Source organism: Chaetura pelagica, unplaced genomic scaffold (genome assembly GCF_000747805.2).
Source record: "Chaetura pelagica isolate M959 unplaced genomic scaffold, ChaPel_1.0 scaffold926, whole genome shotgun sequence".
Taxonomy (NCBI): Eukaryota; Metazoa; Chordata; class Aves; order Apodiformes; family Apodidae; genus Chaetura; species Chaetura pelagica.
The window spans coordinates 51,637-60,354 of NW_009953569.1; the positions used below are offsets into that span (position 1 = coordinate 51,637).

Below are 8,718 nucleotides of genomic sequence, written 5' to 3' on the forward strand. Positions count from 1 at the left end.
AGGGTGCTGTAACCCTGTAACCATTCCAATCCTGCTTGCTCTACCACCACGTCACCCAGGGTTGGATTTGAACTCCCTGAATTCCTTATCCAGTTGGTCTGGCTTCCCTCCCTGAGCTGCTGGAACGAGGTCCCCAGAGGGAGACCCTGAGGAGGCTGTTCCATCACCTCACAAGTTATTTCTTTCTCAACATGCTCATATTCCAACCGAATTACACTCCTGTCCTGCACACTCCCTGGCAGGCTGAGCCATCCCTTTGGATTTTCCCATGGGACTAAAGGTGACTCCTGGCAGCAGAGACAGGGACTATAATCCTACTGTTGGCTTCCTGCCGGAACTGGGAGGAGAGGAGGATGGGAACAGAGCAAAGCTTTGATTTGAGAGCAGAAGGAAGATCCTTTGTTGGAAAGCAAAACAGGCACTTGCCTGTTCTCACCTCTGGGCTGCTCCCCACACCTTCCTACTGCTGCACATCATCATCCTGCCTCAATCCCAACAAGCTGCTTCCACCAGGGATGTTCAGCTCCTGACAGAGCTACAGAGACAGGGATGAGGCTTGTTCCTTGTCCCTGCCTGAAACTGGGATGGAGACACCTCAGTATAAGTCACAGAATTCCCTTGGTTGGGAAAGACCTTCAAGATCATCGAGTCCAAGCATTAACCTGATGCTGTCCTCAGCCTGGAGAGGAGAAGGCTCCAGGGAGACCTTAGAGCAGCTTCCAGTGCCTGAAGGGGCTCCAGGAAAGCTGGGGAGGGACCTGGGCCAAGGGCAGGAGGGATGGGCTGAGGGGGAAGGGCTTGAAAGTGGCAGTGGGGAGCTGGAGGTTGGAGCTGAGGAGGAACTTGTTGGCTGGGAGGGTGGGGAGAGCCTGGGCCAGGGAAGCTGTGGCTGCCCCATCCCTGGGGGTGTTGAAGGGCAGGTTGGCTGGAGCTGGAGCAGCCTGGGCTGGTGGGAGGTGTCCCTGCCCATGCAGGGGGTGGGATCTGGATGGTCTTCAGCTCATGGGATGGTTTGGGTTGGAAGGGACCTTCAGGACCACCCAGATGATCCCGCTAGATGATCTTTAACGTGCTGCCCCAACCCTGAAGTGTTCCAGGTATCTACTCTGGGGCCTGGAGCAGCCTGTGCTGGTGGGAGCTGTCCCTGCCCATGCAGGGGGTGTGACTGGATGATCTTTAAGCTCCCTCCAACCCAACCCATCCCATGATTCCAAGACAGTTGTAGAGAGTGACAAGGTCACCCAGACAGACCTTCAGGAGACAGAGATAAGGCTCATTTCTCATCTTGGTGGAGCTGGTCCCTGCCTGGAACTGGGATGAAGATACCCCAGCACCAATGGTAGCTCAGGCTTCCAAAAGCTGGAAATCCCATGGGGAAACCCCAGAGCAGCCAAAGCCTCATGAACATCCTGGGCCACTTGGAAGTTTAAAGCGTGGCAGGGAGAACCCATTGCTTCCTGGAAAGAGAGAAGGGCCATTTTTTTTCCCCTCCAGGACTCCTATAAAAAGGAATAATCTATATTCGTTTGGATTATACAAGCTCCAAAACACACCCCAGCTTCAGTTCCACATTTAACCAATCCCAGAAGCCATTTGTTGCCTCGTATATTACAAAGCAATAGAGATTTAAGGGATAATGGTCATGGAGGCAGAGTATACAAAGCAATAAACTGCTTTTGAGGTTGGTTAAATGCCAAGTGATGCTGAGGCCTCAATGCCATAAACATTATTTCTATTATATGACAAGATAAGAGGATACAATAAACCAGAAGGAAGAAAAATCATTTTCTGGCCTCGTGAAAAGTTCTGGGCTCGGGAGCTTCTCGGACCCTGCACCAGCATCACCTCAGTGGGCAGGGGTTTCAGGGGGATGAATTGCTCAATGAAAGGGGGGGTTTAAAAAGTAAATGACTGCTTGAGGAAATGGTCTGTGGCAGGGAAAACTGGGACAGGGCCTGAGGGCTGATTTGTGTCACTTCTAAAAAGGGCAATGGGGTGGAGGAGGGAGGCACAGGCTGGGGAATGTGGTGCTCCCAGGAAGATGGATTCAATTTAGATCTGAAGAGGGAATTTTTTAGTGTGAGGGTGGGGAGACACTGGAACAGGTTGTCCAGGGAAGTTGTGGCTGCTCCATCTCTGGAAAGTGTCCAAGGGCAGGTTGGATGGGGCTTGGAGCAACCTGGGCTGGTGGGAGGTGTCCCTGCCCATGCAGGGGGTGGATCTAGATAATCTTGAACGTCCCTCCAACTCAAACCATTCCATGATTCTGTGCTTCTATGAAAACCAAGGCCCCTCCATTAATTTGGGCCACAGGAGTGGACAAAAGAGTTTTATTAATAAAGTTGTTCCTCCATTAGGACACTTCTTAAAGCCTCAAGCATCCAGGGCTCCTGGAGCCTCTCTGAGAGAAGCAGAAGGAGCACAACTGCTGAAAGGGCATGGCCACCCACCAGCCTACAAACTTGCCCACCCAAATCACCCCCAGTGCACCCTGAGAAGGGTTTAACACCATTTTTAGGAGGGGAGACACAAAACCTGACCCTGAGCCGCTTCCCTCTCCCACCACAAGCTCTCAGTAGCGAAACAGCACCAGAGCATCCAACCCCCACCCCCCCTCTTCCTCCCAGCCCTTGGCTCTAGATGCTTGAAGATGGCCAAAGTTTTAATTACCTTGTGTTAATGAGTCAGAGCTGTCTCATTATACAGACTTAGTTAATACCTTTCAACTTTAATGGCAACACTGGAGTTTACAGCCAGCGCTGGGGCCGCCTTCCATCACTCGGCGTGTTTTAAATGGGATTAGAAGATTTTAATCACGGCCAGCAGCACACACACCACCCCCAGATTAGCTTCACTGAGCAGTGAAATCCTCATTTGAGGCATCACTCTACGTCTCCTGCAGAAATTTGGGGGGGTAGGGGCTTGTCTTAGCCTCCCTTTTCCTCTTTAGACTGGGATGCGGCCCTGCCAGAGGGGCAGGGTGGAAGAGGGGGGTGGGGGGGACAGGGAAAAATGTGTCACCTGTCTTCTTGGAGAAGAAACCAGATAAAATGACCTTGAGAGGCATCTTTTTTAAAAGCAGTGGCTGTGGCACATTTAGAAGGCAGCTGTGCCACAGCAGACCCACTGTTGGGAAAGAGATCGGGTAGAGAATCCAAAAATAACCCCCCCCCTTAAAGACCTAGCAACCAAAAAAACATGTTTACAGGCCCAGTGCAAAAACCCAAGAGCTGTGGTGATATGGGGGGCACAGCAGGATGGACTCGGCTATTTTTGGGCATCTCCTCTTCCCCCCTCCTCACCTCCCTGAAAAATCTGCCTTTGCCTGCCAAGAAAAAGGGAAGGAAAAGGAGGAAAACGAGCACGAGGCAAAAAAACAAAAGACGGTGCCGGGACCCACGACGGAGGGAAAGAAGCAGCTCCTGGTTCCAAATGAAACCAGGATCCACTTTTTTTCTCCTTTCAAATAAAGGTGGGAAATCATTCCTGGTTTCACAGGGATTGTCTCCAGTCTCCTGTTCAAATTACTTTGGCTCTGCTCTCTCTTCTTCTGCTGGGACCTCCCGACGCCGCGTTTGCACGACATTTAACCAATCCCAGAAGCCATTTGTTGCCTCGTATATTACAAAGCAATAGAGATTTAAGGGATAATGGTCATGGAGGCAGAGTATACAAAGCAATAAACTGCTTTTGAGGTTGGTTAAATGCCAAGTGATGCTGAGGCCTCAATGCCATAAACATTCTTTCTATTATATGACAAGATAAGAGGATACAATAAACCAGAAGGAAGAAAAATCATTTTCTGGCCTCGTGAAAAGTTCTGGGCTCGGGAGCTTCTCGGACCCTGCACCAGCATCACCTCAGTGGGCAGGGGTTTCAGGGGGATGAATTGCTCAATGAAAGGGGGGGTTTAAAAAGTAAATGACTGCTTGAGGAAATGGTCTGTGGCAGGGAAAACTGGGACAGGGCCTGAGGGCTGATTTGTGTCACTTCTAAAAAGGGCAATGGGGTGGAGGAGGGAGGCACAGGCTGGGGAATGTGGTGCTCCCAGGAAGATGGATTCAATTTAGATCTGAAGAGGGAATTTTTTAGTGTGAGGGTGGGGAGACACTGGAACAGGTTGTCCAGGGAAGTTGTGGCTGCTCCATCTCTGGAAAGTGTCCAAGGGCAGGTTGGATGGGGCTTGGAGCAACCTGGGCTGGTGGGAGGTGTCCCTGCCCATGCAGGGGGTGGATCTAGATAATCTTGAACGTCCCTCCAACTCAAACCATTCCATGATTCTGTGCTTCTATGAAAACCAAGGCCCCTCCATTAATTTGGGCCACAGGAGTGGACAAAAGAGTTTTATTAATAAAGTTGTTCCTCCATTAGGACACTTCTTAAAGCCTCAAGCATCCAGGGCTCCTGGAGCCTCTCTGAGAGAAGCAGAAGGGGCACAACTGCTGAAAGGGCATGGCCACCCACCAGCCTACAAACTTGCCCACCCAAATCACCCCCAGTGCACCCTGAGAAGGGTTTAACACCATTTTTAGGAGGGGAGACACAAAACCTGACCCTGAGCCACTTCCCTCTCCCACCACAAGCTCTCAGTAGCGAAGCAGCACCAGAGCATCCAACCCCCACCCCCCCTCTTCCTCCCAGCCCTTGGCTCTAGATGCTTGAAGATGGCCAAAGTTTTAATTACCTTGTGTTAATGAGTCAGAGCTGTCTCATTATACAGACTTAGTTAATACCTTTCAACTTTAATGGCAACACTGGAGTTTACAGCCAGCGCTGGGGCCGCCTTCCATCACTCGGCGTGTTTTAAATGGGATTAGAAGATTTTAATCACGGCCAGCAGCACACACACCACCCCCAGATTAGCTTCACTGAGCAGTGAAATCCTCATTTGAGGCATCACTCTACGTCTCCTGCAGAAATTTGGGGGGGTAGGGGCTTGTCTTAGCCTCCCTTTTCCTCTTTAGACTGGGATGCGGCCCTGCCAGAGGGGCAGGGTGGAAGAGGGGGGTGGGGGGGACAGGGAAAAATGTGTCACCTGTCTTCTTGGAGAAGAAACCAGATAAAATGACCTTGAGAGGCATCTTTTTTAAAAGCAGTGGCTGTGGCACATTTAGAAGGCAGCTGTGCCACAGCAGACCCACTGTTGGGAAAGAGATCGGGTAGAGAATCCAAAAATAACCCCCCCCCTTAAAGACCTAGCAACCAAAAAAACATGTTTACAGGCCCAGTGCAAAAACCCAAGAGCTGTGGTGATATGGGGGGCACAGCAGGATGGACTCGGCTATTTTTGGGCATCTCCTCTTCCCCCCTCCTCACCTCCCTGAAAAATCTGCCTTTGCCTGCCAAGAAAAAGGGAAGGAAAAGGAGGAAAACGAGCACGAGGCAAAAAAACAAAAGACGGTGCCGGGACCCACGACGGAGGGAAAGAAGCAGCTCCTGGTTCCAAATGAAACCAGGATCCACTTTTTTTCTCCTTTCAAATAAAGGTGGGAAATCATTCCTGGTTTCACAGGGATTGTCTCCAGTCTCCTGTTCAAATTACTTTGGCTCTGCTCTCTCTTCTCCTTCTGCTGGGACCTCCCGACGCCGCGTTTGCACAAGGAAGATCCTGAATTTTAGCCAGAAGGAAAAGGCCTGGGACATTTGTCCTCCTGCCTTGGCTGAGAGTGACACCCAGAAACCCACCCCAATCTCCTCAGGACCAAAGCAGCCCACTGAGAAAACCAGGGGAGCAGGCAAAACTGCAGGAATCTGGTAAAAACACACAGATGGATCGGGCATGGGATCCAAGGTTTAGAAAGGGATGGAGAAGCTGGAGCCACCGTGGTTGGAAGGACCTGGTGATCCAGGTGCTACCCCAAAACTATAGATCCTGAGAACCAAAGAGGCTCAACACCCTCCCATGCTAAGGTTTCTTTTTTCCCCAAAGGAAAATCATGGAATCATCACAGAATCATGGAGTGGGTTGGGTTGGAGGAGCAGAATTCAGCATTTTTCTGATTCTTTTATGACCCGTGGGCTCTGGTGAGACCCCACCTGGAGAACTGGGGCCAGTTCTGGAGCCCCCAACACAGGGAGGACATGGAGCTGTTGGAGAGAGGCCAGAGGAGGCCCCAGAGATGATGGGAAGGCTGGAGCAGCTCTGCTCTGGAGCCAGGCTGAGAGACTTGGGGTGTCCAGCCTGGAGAGGAGAAGGCTCCAGGGAGACCTTGGAGCAGCTTCCAGGGCCTGAAGGGGCTCCAGGAAAGCTGGGGAGGGACTTGGGCCAAGGGCAGGAGGGATGGGATGAGGGAGAAGGTCTTGGAAATGGAAGTGGGGAGCTGGAGGTTGGAGCTGAGGAGGAACTTGTTGGCTGGGAGGGTGGGCAGAGCCTGGGCCAGGGAAGCTGTGGCTGCCCCATCCCTGGGGGTGTTGAAGGGCAGGTTGGATGGGGCTGGAGCAGCCTGGGCTGGTGGGAGGTGTCCCTGCCCATGCAGGGGGTGGGATCTAGATGCTCTTTAAGCTCCCTTCCAACTCAAACCATTCCATGATGATACTGAATTGCCCCTTCCTGTCCCCTGTGCTGGAAGAGAAGGGAATCTTTGGGAATGAGGGAAGGAACTGAGACAGGAGCAGCCATCTCCGAGCCTTTCTAAGGCTTCGCTTTAACCTGAGTCCACACCACAAAGCCACTCCTGATGGGATGATCCAGGCTGGGGCAGGGTTTGGTGCCAGAAGGGGAACCAATGCCCTGCAGACAGCTGCTGCCCCCTCCCCCCAGCCCTTAATTCCACTCCCCCCCCCCAGACCTCAATTCCAAACCCAGATTTATTTTTAATACTGATTTTTTCTTCCTCAAAGCCTCCACCTGCACTTCCATTGTCCAGCTCATCCCAACCATCCCGTTACATCCCACTTTATTCCAGCTCAGCAGACATTAAATTGTCCCTTCCCTGATGGTCCTTGTGGCTCTTGGTTACCCCTGCAGCCCCACAGCAGGTTCTGCTGCATCTCACTGTGAGAAGGATTTGTAAAAGCTCTTCAAAACCTTCAAGGTGTTGATGTACAAAACAGAGGACACCAAAATGCAGGGAAGACACTAGGACTTCCAGGGAGAGGCTCAGAGCCTCATGGGTTTAGTCTGGAGGAAGTTAAGGGGTGACTTGGATGGTCTGGAGTGATCTGGATGGTCAGAGGTGACTTGAATGGTCAGAGGTGATTTGGATGGTCCAGGGGGGACTTGGGTGCTCAGGAAGGACCTGGATGGTGAGAGATGACTTGGATACACAGGGGTGACCTGGATAGTCAGGGGGGACTTGGGTGCTCAGGGGGGACTTGGATACACAGGGGTGACCTGCATAGTCAGGGGGGACTTGGATGGTCATAGGTGACTTAGATAGTCAGAGGTGACTTGAATGCTCAGGGCAGACTTCGCGGCTCAGGGGGACTGGGAGGCTCAGGGATGACTGGGATGGTCAGCAAACACCTACAGGCATCAGGAATTTTCTGGGAAGGATCTTCTCTCTTAACAAACAAAAATGAACGAGACCCACAGCCCAGAAGCTGCAGCTGAACAGGTTTAGACTGGAAATAAGGCATCATTTTTCCTTCCCAGCGAGAGCAATTAACTATTAGAACAACTTAACCAAGGGCTGTGGTGAATTTTCCATCAGTGGAACTATTTTCCATCAAGCTTGGATCATCATTATTTCATACATGCTCTGGTTTGAACAGTTAGTGAAGGACGTTCTAGGAAACTGTGCACGAGGTCAGGTTAGATCCCCATGAATCATCCCAGTCTGAATCACCCAGATTCTAACATTTCAATATTAACATGAAGAATTGTCAGAATTACCCATAAGCAGCAGTCTGGAACAGGGAAAGGAGGAAGCAACCACCTTTAGATGTCATTTGTGGGAGATTGGGGGAGATTAAATTTAAATACATTGTTGTTTGCCTTAATTGCTTGTTTGAATCCGATTTTAAGGTTGTATGATTGAAGTCCTCACATCATTAAGTGCTCAAATGCAGCTAATACATTTTATAAATGACTTGCACAATTTCACAGGCAAAGAAGTTCAAGATAAAAAGCAGCCTACCAAAAAAAAAAAAAAAAAGGGAAGAAGAAGAGGGTGATCACCTGCAAGTGGAGAATAAAATGCTTTGGATGAAACTGGTGCTGGAATGACCAGAACACTGAGAAGTCCCAACTATATATTTTTAAACAGCCCCAGGTGCCTTTTTTCTTTTGTTCTTTTGACCTGATTCTGTGCTATAAATAGATTATAATATGTTATCAAGAGATACACAATATATTTAGATATTAATAGAATCAAAATAAAATGAATGTCCCAGAATTCACATGTAGTCTCAGAAGATGTGCCCTGGGGATGGAGAATTCTCTTCCACTTCCATTGAGAGACCCACAAGAGACATTTAGATGTTAAATACACTGAAGGATTGAGGAGGGAGAGCAAGGGGGATTATCCTGGGATCACTTCAAGCTCTCCAAAGTGTTCCAGCCAGGCTGGTTTGGCTCCCAACATCCAAGAGTTGCAGCCAGGAAAACCAAATGTGCTCATCACTTAATATCTAATTAAAAGCCATCATTTCCCTCCCCTCCTCCTTTCCCCTACAAGAGGCATCTTGAGGTTCAAACGCTTCAGAAAAGAGAAATTCACTTCTCCCTGGACAGAAATTCTGGTTTCTAACAGCTCTTTTTAAAAATCCCAGCAGGAA

The 8,718-nt window shown here is 50.1% G+C and overlaps 1 protein-coding gene across 1 annotated transcript in view; it reads right to left on the bottom strand.

Moving 5' to 3' along the window:
- ATF7 (activating transcription factor 7) overlaps positions 1-8,718 on the bottom strand; it is a gene marked incomplete at its 3' end in the record, with an annotated part of 51,061 nt that overhangs the window by 41,658 nt on the left and 685 nt on the right. The gene's annotated exons all lie outside the window — the stretch shown is intronic.